Genomic DNA, 14,706 nt, shown 5'->3' with positions numbered 1-14,706 from the left:
GGTATCAATATTTTGCAGACTATGGCCTTTCTTTTTTTGACATTAATAATAGCATATGAAATTTACATATGATGCCTTGTATTTTAACTGACTTGTTTAATGTGCTGTGACTTGTCATATTTTGTCACAAACTGTAAAATGCCCTGTTTTTGAGAAGAAATTTCTTAATGGACTTATGATTCATTTGCACTCGAGTTCTCTGTGAACTTCATAGAGCCCAAAGCTTAAAAATAAATGTTTTTCATTCATGAGAGAGGGAATAAATCTAAAGTGAATGTTGTATATCTCTATTATTTCGGGGAGGCTATCGTTCATGTGGGAAAATATTGGAACAAACATAGGTAGGGTATATTACCTGTAAATATATTCAGTCTAAACCCGCCTATTACTCTTCTTTACCATTTTTTCCTGCTAGCCTGTACTGTTTAACAGCTTTCAGTGCAATTTGTTGTGTCTTGTTCCTACACAGATGTGAGGTATTTTAATATTACTCTCTATTATTCTCTTCTTTCCCCCCTCTACTAGCCTCCTCTACCAGTCCCACTATTGGAAATGTGTTCTGTGTAGACATATGCATGATAATGCTTATATTTGTATTTAGATCTATCATCCACATAGGAGAGAAAACATGGTTCTGAAGCCCTGGAGGAGGTAATACATCATTACAAGGGAATGTGGTAGAAGAGGCTGCTCATTCTACAGGGGCTAGGAAAAGAAAATGTGAAGTAAGAAGGGGCTGGGATCCTAACAACCCCTTCAAGGGCACATCCTCAGTGACCTAACCTCCTCCAGGAATCACCTCTTAAAGGTTCTACCACCTTCCAGTAGTACCACAGGCTGGGGACTAAACCTTCAACAGCTGGGGCTTTGAGGGACATTTGAGATACAAACTACAGCAGGTAAATAGACAATTATTTTTAAAGACATTTATTGATGTGGGATATGCAGTAAGAAATGTATAAGCGCATCAGGAAACAAAACAAAAAGAAAACAAGACTAAGTGAAAATCAAAAGTAAAATACAAGTTGAAGTAAAATAGTTGATTTAAATAAGTTAAAATATAATAAGGGATCTATTTTAAATAAAGTATACATATTGACTAGATGGCATTAGATTCACATTATAAAAATCTCACTTTTGATTAGACACTTGAGGATAACTAAACACTTTATTTTATAAAATAATTTACTTGGTTGCCTTTTGAAACATAGCTACAACTGAATATTCCCAGTGGCCTTAAAAGTCCTGGGATCAGTAGGTAATCAGCATCACTATTTTAGAAACTATGTGGAATAACAACATGTCTACCTTAATGAGGGGCTTAAAATGCTGTGGACTAATTTTTTTAATGTATTCATTATATTTATCTCAAAAGCTTTTGACTTTTACTCTGGTTGCATTTTAGGCTTTTGTGTCTTATGTAGGGCAGTAAAATGAAACTCTAAAATTACTAGACTATTATGGAGTTATTACTAAAGAAATGACCTTCACCCATACAACACCATAATTTTTTTGGTCTCCTTTGAGAATACAGCATGACAGAAGCAGTAGGACATTTTAAAGTTATTTCTACCATCAGGGATGCTTCAAATTTCTGTGTATGGGCAAGAACTTATTTACTTTTGTATGTTCACCAAACCATAAAAAGGGGGTGCTGGTGAAAGAGACTATTAGATAAACTGATTTGAAATGATTATATTTATGATGGCATAAGTTCCCAAGAGTACAACAGAAATTTAATTAAATTTCAATATATGTCCTATAGAATTGACAATACTAGACTTCAGAAATGGAAATGAAATTTCTTGTCTGAAAAAACTATATAAAGTGCATAAGGGAGAAAAAAAGCTAAATGATAAGCAAAAGGAAAACATAAGCTGCTAACAGTTCATTCAATGATCTTTCTTGTTCATAATTTCTTTTCCATATTCATTTTAAAATACTTCATATTTTCTCTTATAGTTTTTTATTATTGGCTGGGTGGGGGTACCTTGTGGCACTTACAAAAGTTCTTATAATGTATCAAATATGTCATACTTAAATTCGCCCCCTCTACCAATCTCCTTTATCCCTCCCCATCGTGATTCCTGGAATAGTTTCAACAGGTATCATTTTTGCATTTACATATATGTGTATAAAGTTTTTGCAAATACATAATTTATATATCAGAAAATCTGCTTTTTAAAGTCTACATGTCAATACTTTTAGCATCTTCACAGACTTGTGCAAACTTTATTGTCTAATTTAAAAATATTTCATTATTCTGTCCCAAAAAGCAGCCCGTACCAGTAACAATCATTCTCATTCTCCCATCTCTAAGCCCCTAGCAACCACTCATTTACTTCCTCACTCTATGGATTTGCCTGTTCTGGACATTTTGTATAATAGGACTCTTGTCTGTGTGATTGTTTATGACTGGCTTATTTCCCTTAGAATTTTTTCAAGACTCTTTTATGTAGCAATATATATCAACACTCCATCCGTTCTATTATCAGGTAATATTCTACTGTGTGGATTTACCGGCTTTGTTTATCCAGGCATCATAATAGGTTAATGGATATTTGAGTTGTTTCCATGTATTGGCTAGTGTGAATAATGCTATTTTAGCATTTGTATAGAAGTTTTTTTATAAATGTGTTTTTATATCTCTTGGAAATTAAGAAGGAGAAGAATTTTGGGGTAGTATGGTCACTCTAAATTTAACATTTTGAGGAAAAACAAACCATTTTCCAAATTACACTATTTTGCAATTCTACCAGCAAGGACCAATATGTGCTCTGCATATTTTTTTTCAAATGCACAGTTCAGTTGTAGAGGTATTATATCTCTATGTTAATAGAATAAATTGAAGTTTTATCACCATATAATATAGATCACAGTATATCTGAGTCATGTCTGTTTCAAATTGTAAGCAAAGCTTCAGAGCTGACACTTCATTAATCATTATGATCTTAGGTTTTTTTTCTCATTTATTCATATGTGGATACATTGTTTGGGCCATTTCACACCCCTCTCCCGCTCTCCCCTGCCCCACCACCCCCCTCACTTTCTGGCAGAACTTGTACTGCCCTTATCTCTAATTTTGTTGAAAAGAGAGTATAAACAATAACAAGAAAGATAAAGCATTTTTGCTAGTTGAGATAAGGACAGCTATACAGGGAGATTCCTAGCATTGCTTCCATGTATAAATGTGTTACATTCTCAGTTGATTCATCTCTAATGACCTTTTCTCTAGTTCCTGATCCCCTTCTCATACTGACATTTGTCGCTTATGATCTTAGGTTTTAACACTTGATGGTTATTTGTAAAATGTTGAGTTAATAAATGGTGGTATGAATATAGTAAACATATCATTTATTAAATATATATTTCCCTAATTTCTCATAATCAAAAGAGATACTTAAGCAACTCTTTTAGGTTTCCTGGTGAAAGTCTTTCAAATAATTGAAGGTAATTCTTACCTTTCTCCTCCCTTTTAGTCCAAGGTTTTGTTTTCCTTGTTTAGACCAAACTTTTTAACAGAAAGCACTTTCACTCTTGAAATGTTACTATTTGTTAGTCAATGAATTATTTTTCACAGTTCATATTTATGAGACATAAACCTAGATTTCTTGTGTTTTTCATGGTGAATTCATTAATAATTTATGTCACATTTAATCATGTGCCACACCAACTAGGCAATTGTCAGAGAAAAAAAATCTAGAGATCATTCCCAATGGTTTGAATCATGTTTAATGCTAATTCAATACAGGAGCTCAACATTTATAAATATTTCATTGTGTTCAACTTCTGCTTTCACCAACGTGGCAAGTATAAAGATTGCAAAGACTTTCTCAATGCTTTTAAACACACAACAATGTTCTTAGCAACAACAAAACACTCATTAAAAGAAACAACATGGTATATTCTGAAAGCCGAAGCACACTGAAGATATTTTCTGATCCCAGAAAAAAGGAACTCAGGATTTCATGTGTACAGGTTCTGTTGGGGGTAAGACCTGAGACCCCTGCCTTCAAACTAGGAAGGAAGGAAAGTGGAAGTCAAACCCTGCATGAATTTAGAACCACTAACATGCCTCATTTTCAGAGATAGAGCAGACTTGAAGAAATTCACCACCATCTAAAATACAACAGGAAGACATCAGAGACAAGCCTAAAATAAGGTGTAAGGAGAAAGAATGCTTTCCACAATGCTATTCTTCCAAAGGGCTGGGGTTCAAATTCTTTATTAGCTACTTAAACTTCCAGTAGTCCTTAAAGCTTCATAGTGCCTAATGAAAAAAAAAAAAAAATATATATATATATATATATCTCCATTCTCAAGAAAGAGCCATCAGATGGACCCTGTGGAATTCTCATAGCCTACAAAGACCAAATACGAGCTTGTAAACCAATTTTAAATCACAAGTGGAACTAAGTTCTCATAGAAGAATAAAATAAAACAATAAATGGTGAATTATATTCTCAAGCTCATTAAACATTAGAATTATGATAAGACACATCATATAAAATAAGTTTAAATGCTTATGGAGCAATACATTAAACAGACACACCATGTTTTAAAACTCAAGTTCTTATGTTTGGCCCTCACAGAGCTTACCATTAAGACACAGGATTCTTTATATTTCAACAAAATTAAAGCATCTAGTTTTCTATCTTAGTGAGATCTGAAGATTGACTATTCAATATTGCTTTAAAAAACCAAAGGACAAGTGCAGTTCATAATTAAAATTAGAGATAACTCACAATCCAATCTCCTTGATTTTAAGACCATTTTATTTTTGTTTTATGTATCATTTTATCCTAAATAATTCCTATTTTCAAAATCTATCAATGTTCTCCAGCCAATCAATCTCTTTCTGTTACATGTACCATTGACTTCATCATCCAAAGCAATTAGAAAATTTTGGATTAACTGGAAGAATGCTAATGTATTGAAAGCAAAGATTTAAAAACAAAACTAGCATCACTAAATTGACTTCCACTGATTTGCAAAGTTGAAGATATAGGGTTTTTAAGAGCACAATTATAGTTCAGTGCCTATAATTTCAATTATTAAAGAGACTGAGATTGGAAGGATCATCGTTTGAGGACAGCCCAGGCAATAAGTTAGTGAGCCCCATCTCAACAAATAAGCTGGGCATGGTATTACAGGTCTATAATCCTACATAACCAAGAAGTGTAAGTAGGAGGATCACAGTCTGATTTTGGCCCCAGGCAAAACCACAGATCCTATCCCAAAAATAACTAAAGCAAAAAAGAGTTAGGGGTATGGCTCAAGTGGTTGAGCACTTGCCTAATAAGTGCAAGTCCCTGAGTTCAAAATCCCAGTGCTGGCAAAAGGAAAAAAAAGAATAGAATTAAGCAAAAGACAACAATTGTATTCCAGAAATATTAAATTACAATAAAATGATAATGGATGTTAGTAGATATTTACATGTTTGTTGGGATTAAGAGAAAATTTAAAAAGTGAGCATGAAGAAAATGATAATGTTTTCATCCTTTCATTAAAAGAGGTAATCCTCAAGGATCTTAATATCAGACCTCAAACTCTTAAATTGATACAGGAAAGAGTAGGAAATACTCTGGAGTTAGTAGGTATAGGTAAGAACTTTCTCAATGAAACCCCAGCAGCACAGCAACTAAGAGATAGCATAGATAAATGGGACCTCATAAAGCTAAAAAGCTTCTGTTCATTAAAAGAAATGGTCTCTAAACTGAAGAGAACACCCACAGAGTGGGAGAAAATATTTGCCAACTATACATCAGACAAAGGACTGATAACCAGAATACACAGGGAACTTAAAAAACTAAATTCTCCCAAAACTAATGAACCAATAAAGAAATGGGCACGTGAAGTAAACAGAACTTTCTCAAAAGAAGAAATTCAAATGGCCAAAAAACACATGAAAAAATGCTCACCATCTCTAGCAATAAAGGAAATGCAAATTAAAACCACGCTAAGATTCCACCTCACCCCTGTTAGAATAGCCATCATCAGCAACACCACCACCAACAGGTGTTGGCGAGGATGCGGGGAAAAAGGAACCCTCTTACACTGTTGGTGGGAATGTAGACTAGTACAACCACTCTGTAAAAAAATTTGGAGGCTACTTAAAAAGCTAGACATCGATCTACCATTTGATCCAGTAATACCACTCTTGGGGATATACCCAAAAGACTGTGACACAGGTTACTCCAGAGGCACCTGCACACCCATGTTTATTGCAGCACTATTCACAATAGCCAAGTTATGGAAACAGCCAAGATGCCCCACCACTGACGAATGGATTAAGAAAATGTGGTATCTATACACAATGGAATTTTATGCAGCCATGAAGAAGAACAAAATGTTATCATTCTCTGGTAAATGGATGGAATTGGAGAACATCATTCTGAGTGAGGTTAGCCTGGCCCAAAAGACCAAAAATCGTATGTTCTCCCTCATATGTGGACATTAGATCAAGGGCAAACACAACAAGGAGATTGGCCTATGAGCACATGATAAAAGCGAGAGCACACAAAGGAAGGGTGAGGATAGGTAAGACACCTAAAAAACTAGCTAGCATTTGTTGCCCTTAACGCAGAGAAACTAAAGCAGATACCTTAAAAGCAACTGAGGCCAATAGGAAAAGGGGACCAGGAACTAGAGAAAAGGTTAGATCAAAAAGAATTAACCTAGAAGGTAACACACACGCCCAGGAAATCAATGTGAGTCAATGCCCTGTATAGCTATCCTTATCTCAACCAGCAAAAACCCTTGTTCCTTCCTATTATTGCTTGTACTCTCTCTACAACAAAATTAGAAATAAGGATAAAATAGTTTCTGCTGGGTATTGAGGGGGTGGGGGGGAGAGGAAGGGGGCGGAGTGGGTGGTAAGGGAGGGGGTAGGGGCAGGGGGGAGAAATGAACCAAGTCTTGTATGCACATATGAATAATAAAAGAAAAAGGAAAAAAATAAAAAAATAAAGTTTACTTAAGTATGGACGCAAAAAAATAAATAAATAAATAAAAGAGGTAATCCTTTTTTAACCTTTTCTGATTAACGTTATTACTCAGAACAGAATATTTGTGATTTCAATGTCTCTGAGTGGTTTCTAAACTCACAAGAAAGGGGATATTCTTAACAATGTCTCTCACTTACTGAATTCTTTCATTGGTCCCATTGCCCCTAACCAAAGATAGTTAACATGGTTTACATTCCACTGCATCCATATTGAACTACATTTAAAAAAAAACAGTTTTGTTGGGACACCTTTTCCATATCATTTATTCCATCAATTTAAGATGTAATTTATTGAGCCAGGCCAAGTGGGTTCACACCTGTAATCCCAGCTGCACAGGAGGTAAAAAGAGGGGGATCTTGAACTGAAGGCCAGACCAGGCAAAATTAGCAAGACTCTATCTCAAAAACAAATTCAAACAAAACAAAAGGACTGGGGATGTTGAATGGTAGAGCACTTGTTTAGCATGTGCAAATTCATGGGCTCAATCCCCAGTGCGATAACAAAAAAGTAAAGGAATTTATTGTCCATTCTTTGATTCACCTAGCTGTGTATCATTCACCACAATCAATTTTGGAACATTTCATTACACAGTGAAGAAATCTGTTATTTCTTAGATATCACTTCCTCCACCATCCCTTTTACACTACTTCTAGGAAACTACTAATATGCTTCAGTTTTCTAACATTGCCCTGTGTGGACATTTCATGCTAAGAAATCATACTAATTGTCCTTTAGGATTGGCTTCATTAATTTACCATAATATTTTCAAGGTACATCCATTTTATAGTATGTATCAGTATTTAGTTTCTTTCAACTGCTGAAAAGACCATATTATTTTTAAACTTTTATTCATTTTTATGGAGTTATAATTGGTACATAATTAACTGTACATAATTAATATACACATTTTTGTGAATTTGGACATTTGTATACATTCATGTTACCATCATCACAATCCAGGTGATAAACACGTCCATTGTCTCCATCCTCATGTCCCCCTCATACCTGCTAGCATAACTATTATCAAGATTTAAATGACATCAAGTATTGACAAAGTTTTAGAGAAAAGGGAACATTTGTACATTATGCCATAATAATGCAACCACTAAGAAACACAATATGGAATTTCTTCAAAAAACTTAGAAGTAGAACTATCATATGACTCAATCCCACTTCCAGGTTTGCATCTAAAATAATTGAAATCATGTGCACTTTCATGTTTATTGTAACATCGTAGCTAGTTGTTCCACGGGTATAAATTAGAGCTAGGCATGATAGTAAATTTCACAGATCTCTTGTACAACATAGTACCTATATTTAATAATTAGGTATTGTGTACTTAAAAATTGTTAGGTAGGTAGATCTCATATTAAATATTCTTGTCACAAATAATAACATAATACAATAAAATGATACAGACATTTTTTAAATCCTTTCTTTAGTGGTTGCACATTTGGGTTGTTTCTACTTTTTCACTATAATTAATACTGTTACTTTGAATATTCACTTAGAAGTTTGGGTAGAAATATGTTTTCCATTTTCATGGGTAAGTATCTAAAAGGAAAATTGCTGGATCAGGGGATAACTAGGTTTTGTCATTTTAAATATAGACTGAATGTTTTTCTAAACAGCCTCACCATTCTACATTCTCACCATCAGTTTTTGAGACTCATGCACACATTGCTAGCACTTATTTTTCATTTCATTCTGATTGCTATCCTATGTGGGTATAAAGTGGTATCTCACTGTGTTTTTCATTTGTATTTCCCTGATAGTGCTGTTGAACAGCACTTTTTGTTTATTTGTATATCTTTTGACAACTGCCCTATTCACATTCTTTCATTTTTAAAATGGGCAATTTGATTTTTTATTATAGAGTTATAATAGTGATTTGTATATTCTAGATACAAATTACTTACCATATATGATTTGCAAAAAAATCTTCTCTCATTCTACTCATGTCTTTCACTTTCTGGATGATTTTGTTTCAAGTGTAAACGTTAACATTGGTAGTGTATAGCTCAGATTGTCATAGCAAAATATCATAGATTGGATGGCTTAAATCATAAATATATTTAATATTTTATAAAAAATTAATTTAATATTTTATAAAATATTAAATATATTAAATCAAGAATATTTCTTGGTGTCTATGGGACCAGAACATGGTTCATTACTTGAAAATTTAGTTGCACTGTGTCATTTTAGTGAGTTGTAACAATTCCAGAAAAGATGTACACTCATCTCTACCCCTATTATATCCTTGGTTAAGGATAATCCTTTCAGAGAAAGAGTGAATAGAAGACAGAGGTGAGCTTTCTTTGTCTGTTGTCTGTTTTCCTCTAACTGGATACCATCTATTTTGACAAATTCTGCTTTAACTATATTAAACTATATGTTATTAGTATAACATATTCATACACAAAATTATTCTCTGAGCCACATTCCTCTTCTAAATGCTGCATACAGTAAAATTCTCCAAAGCAGAACAATATCTTTAAAATACTTTACAATTTCTGTAGCACCCACTACAGCATTTTAGCTCAGTGAATAGCCAACAATGTGCTAGCCCAAATATCGTTAGTTATATAATTATGATTCTTTTCATTGCTACAGAGACACCATTTGATTTTGTTTTGTTTTGTGTTAGCACTTTGTTGGGAGATTTAAATATTCAGCTTGAATGCTATTTTGTGTGCCTGGGAGCATTTTCCACAGCAGGTATTACCTAAACAGATGCTAAAACCTCTCAAATTAATACACAGCATCTTGTCAAACAAGCCTCCTGCTTTACACATTCAGGGCTGTTGAAAATTGGCTTTTCCTCCCAACTGAGTTTTTGGTTGGCCATGATTCAGCCCTGGCATGCTTTAGCTACAATGCTTACTGGGCCAGGTGATTTTACCTATATACTTAAAATGTTGGGTTGTAATAAATTTCAAATGGTTCAAGGATCAAATAAGCAAAAATACCTTTCGAATGCTGCTAGAAATAAAAGATTCTTTCCCTCGTCTTCCACACAAAGGAGTCAGGATCACTAATTGTACTGCAGAACTAGAAACCTTGGTTTCTCTGTTAGAATTTCTCTCTGATGATCTTCTGTCTCTGTTTTCATACACTTGATACAATCAGATCAGACCTTGAAGTGTTTCTATTTGGGGAACTGTGAAGGGGGAGGTAAAGTAAGTCCAAGGGAAAGGCAAACCTGGAGTGGGTAACTTGGTTCTAAGCCATTGTGTTTGCCTTTTTCCCATTCTAGTAATGATAATGATATGTAGTGGGTCAGGATTCAGTAGTAAGGAAGCTGCATAAACTTAGAGCCAGAGCCCAAGGAGGGTCTTCATTTGAAAAGGTCAGTTTTCCTTTTTGATATATATGGAGGGAATCTATAAAAGGCTTTGAGCAGTAACCCTGGATCCTGGCCACATTTGAAGTAGCTGGGTCCCCTAAAACAACATCTCATAGCAACCAACTGTAATCACTGAAAATTCTTCAAAGATGTTTTATGTTGTTATTTAATTTCAGACACCAGACATTTGAGGGTTGTGTGAGCCCTAGGGTAGTGTTAATGATGTAGTTTGAGAACTGCAGAGAGAACAATAGGTGTTACAACCAGAAACAAGTGTTCAAGGCCACATTCTTAAAAGAATAGTTTTATGACACAGTGAATTTCCTCATAATTTCTATCTTTATAGACATTCATATTACAGAGTATTATTTGATGACTTAAGTAATAAAAATTTAAATCCTTTTATTTGCAAAAGTTTAAGTGCAAAGGAATAAAAAGATGTAATGAGACATTTTCTTTTATAAAAATGTGCTGATTGTTATTTTTACTATAGCATGTGACTGTACGTCATTTCTATTAACTAGTCACTAATGGTTCAGTGGGACTCTGTCCCCTTTCTGTCTCTTGAGGATAATCCTGCTGTCTCTGATTCATAATTTAGATCAATATTAGGACTGTTCAAAGCAAAAGAGAAATAGAACCAGTGAGATTTATGTAAGTAGGCCTCAAGTATGTGATCCTCAAATTGCATTCAGTTTTCATTAATGAAATAAAACACATGATTTCTGTATCCTTGAAGAATCAAATAAAATATTAGATTTTGTTAATATGGAAAGAAATCAGAATTATATGTGATAAAACGTACACAGCTCAAGGAATAACCGAGAATATGTCATTTACTGGACACCTAACAAACAGGGCTTGGAGTATTCGCATTTGTAGTGATGACTTTATTTCTAGCCATACCAATCTAATAGGGAATTACTATGTACATTACCCAGTAAGACATTAAAATTTAAAAACTTCACTGCTAATGATCAAAATATGAACTTTGATCTCTTTCACTTTAAAATATGTATTTTTTGAATTCACACTATATCTCACTTCAATGAGATAACAGAATATGAGACCAATTTTCCACTAGTCACAGTAAGTGTGCTGCCTAGGTTCACAATGTTTTGGGGGTCCTAAGTAAATTCTTTTAATTTCTTTTTTAAATATTTTGTGAGACTGGGCTTTGAACTCAGGATCTTCTTGCTAGGCAGGTGGTCTACCATGTGAGCCATACCCTCAGCCCCAAAATATATAATTTGTAATATTTTTACAATCAAACTAGCTCATGGTGAGAATACTGTCTAAGGCCAACAGAGGAGGTAATACAGTACAGACACTGTAGCTAATTTTGGGGTGCCAAAACTCCTGCTTTGCATATGTTCCCAACAATCTGTGATGATGCCACCTGCCCTTTAGGATTCAAAAACAAACTGAAACATTTCTCACAGACTGTAGTTAAGCAGCAACAAATACCTGGGGTGGTTGTATACTCGCAAAGCAGAGGTAATAAGATACAAGAGAGACACATTTCAGTAGGAGTAAATGAATGACTCATGGTAGGAACATGACTGGGTTGTTAGAGAGCCTAAGGCTGCCTGACAGCTCCAGCGTTTGATTTCAACAAACATCCATGGATTGCAAGATTCTAGCTACCCTGATTGGAAGATTTTGTAAGTTACTAGGTACTCATGTACACATCTCCCACAAAAATAGCTTTTGTAGAATGTTAGATTTTAGACAGATTTTCATCCCCCAGGTTACCATGATTTACATCAACATAATCCATTCTGCAGTTTTAGGGAAAAAAACAAAAAGTTCTCTAATTAGAATATGAATAAATTAAAAAAAAACAAGAGGGGAAATAAAATTTGCATGGAGTTTAAGTCTCACTTTCATTTTAATTTGGGCAACCTTACTCAACCAGTTTTGTGAAAAAAAATCTTAGAGTCCATTTATGCTTGTCAAATTGCATTAGTTATGCAAGCGATTCTACCTTTAAGCTGTCTTGCCCAGGGCTGACCATGAGACATGGCTGCTTCACACAGTAATTTTGGATGACAGCTTTCCCTGGGCTTATGTGAGTCTAGAAGGCAATTATAAAAACAGAGGTCACTAGCACCACATTTAATTATACAACATGATAATGCAAAAAAATCCATATATACATATATATATATACATGTATACATATATATGCATAAATATAATGAGATAATGATGGAATCATCATTTCTATGAAACAAACGCATTTTTGTTACCAAACTAAGTGATTTCTAAACAAAAATCTTAAAGATTTGTGTGAATTATAACAGCTAATTTACAATTATGGATAGATATCCAAGGAATATATTCAGATTTTCTGTTGCTTTGTTCTCATCTCTCTAATATAACACTTTTGTTATTAAATCTCTTCTAAAAAGTAGGCCTTGTGATTTGGGGAAGAACATATGTATCCTTATACATGTAAATTTATGTGCAATTCTAGACAAAGAAAAATCCAATGCTGAATTAATGGAAGAATTTAAAAGAGGAAACACCAACATGTAGCAAATGGGATGGGGGCACATTGCCAAAGGAAATCATGAAAAACATTTTGAAGTGGTTAATTCCAACTCACCCTTTATTTTTTACTCTTCTTTTTCAAGCTGGTTTGCACTCATGATTGCTTAGCTAGTACTTATTTAGAGGTATTATTGCAGAATAAGACCACTGTCTGCTCATTAAGTGACCCACAAAACTAGAGAATGCAAGTTTAATTGTAAGAGTGTTAAAATTGCCATCAAATTGACAGAGATTTCTCTGGGGACTATCTGGTGTCTTTGACTGGAACCTGAATGGTTAAATTTCTTTTTTGTTATGCAGCTTCTCCTTATCTGCATTTGTTAGATCAGGACTCACCCATAAAATCAAGGTCTTCCAAGGTTTTTTAAGTGAGAAAATATACTCCCCTCCCCCCCACAACTAAACCTCAAAGTCATCAGACCCTATGAAATGAGTCAGGGAAACAAGCAGCCTCTTGTAGTCCTTCTATGTTTAATATTATAGATTGGAAAGTGAATTTAAAGATGAACGTGTGTAAAAATAGAATGTGCTGTATCTCTGGGGGTAAGCTTAACAAATAATGGTGATTTGCCTGGTAGAAGGAAGAATAAGTTGAAGAGAAGAGGATGGATGACCAGGGGAAGTCCTGAGTGTGTTCACCTTTTCTTCTCCTGCCCAGATACTCTTATAAAATGTAAGTAGGCATAGAAATGAGTGAATCTCTATTTGACAACGGATTTTCCACCTCATGTATCACACATGCAGGGACTAAAGCAAGAGAAGTGTCTGTCTTTGCATTAAAGTGATTGAGGATGCATACGTGCGATGGGGTGGTGCCTACCTGTAACTGCAGCACATGGGAGGCTAAGGCAGGAGGATCGGGAGTTTGAGGCTTGCCTGGGCTACACAATGAGACCTTGTTTCAAAACAAACAAACAAAAAACAATTGACAACACCCATTCACCTAAGGGCTATCATTTGAGATATTAGCAGCTCAGACACTAACATTATGAATTAGTCAGGCTCGTTTTAGCTCAAATGCCAGCACAGGATGGTGACACCACAGTTAAGATGCAAAGGCAAGTGACCTTTGCTTTGAGATCTGACAGATTTGAGGGGTATTGCTACTAGCAGTAATATTGCCATGTATTGCAATGGGCCTTGCTAGAGCAACCTCATCCGAGTTTCTTTTATCTAAATTTTCTTACTTGTGTTCTGGAAATGTCTGCCATGATGAATAAATAATATAACATATATAAAGTTTCTGAACAGTGCTACTAGCTTAAAATAAGTGCTCAAGAAACAATAGTTTGCTAAACATGCTGGTGCACATCTGTAATACTAGTTACTTAGGAGGCAGAGATGAGGAGGATTGCAGTTCAAGGCCAGCCTGGGCAAAAATTAGTGAGACCCTATCTCAACGAATAAACTAGGCATAGTGGTTGTATCTATAATCTCATCTACAGGAGAAGTATAGGTAGGAGGATGGTGGTCTGAGGCCAGCCATAGGCAAAAAAGCTAGTCCCTATTCAAAAAATATCTAAAAGCATAAAGGCTTGGGGGCATGACTCAAGTGGTAGAGCACCTGTTTACCAAGCACAGGCTTTGAGTTTAAAGTCCAGTGTTGCCAAAGCAAACAAACAAAAAGAAGCAATAGTTTAAGAGAAGAATGACAGACAGGAGCAGAGAAAAAAAGGTTAACACAGAGAACTTAGCTGACTTAGAGTATCTTTAGATTTATAATGCATATATACATTGAAAAGTCACAAGGAAACTCCCTGTAGAGCTACCTTAAACAAAAATGCCTTTTGTTTT

General features: G+C 34.7%; 1 protein-coding gene across 23 annotated transcripts in view; it reads left to right on the top strand.

Moving 5' to 3' along the window:
* Ppfia2 (PTPRF interacting protein alpha 2) overlaps positions 1–14,706 on the top strand; it is a 454,825-nt gene that overhangs the window by 236,950 nt on the left and 203,169 nt on the right. The window contains exon 1 of one of the 23 annotated variants that reach the window (XM_074084049.1): positions 13,567–13,585. The exons of the other annotated variants lie outside the window; for them this stretch is intronic. The gene's annotated coding sequence lies outside the window, so the exon portion shown is untranslated. Of the gene's footprint in view, positions 1–13,566; positions 13,586–14,706 lie in introns of those variants that run through there. 23 annotated transcript variants of the gene reach the window in all.

This window comes from Castor canadensis, chromosome 8, assembly GCF_047511655.1.
Source record: "Castor canadensis chromosome 8, mCasCan1.hap1v2, whole genome shotgun sequence".
Classification (NCBI taxonomy): Eukaryota; Metazoa; Chordata; class Mammalia; order Rodentia; family Castoridae; genus Castor; species Castor canadensis.
The sequence above is the reverse complement of the archived record's forward strand: the minus strand, read 5'-3'. Positions and strand labels throughout refer to the sequence as shown.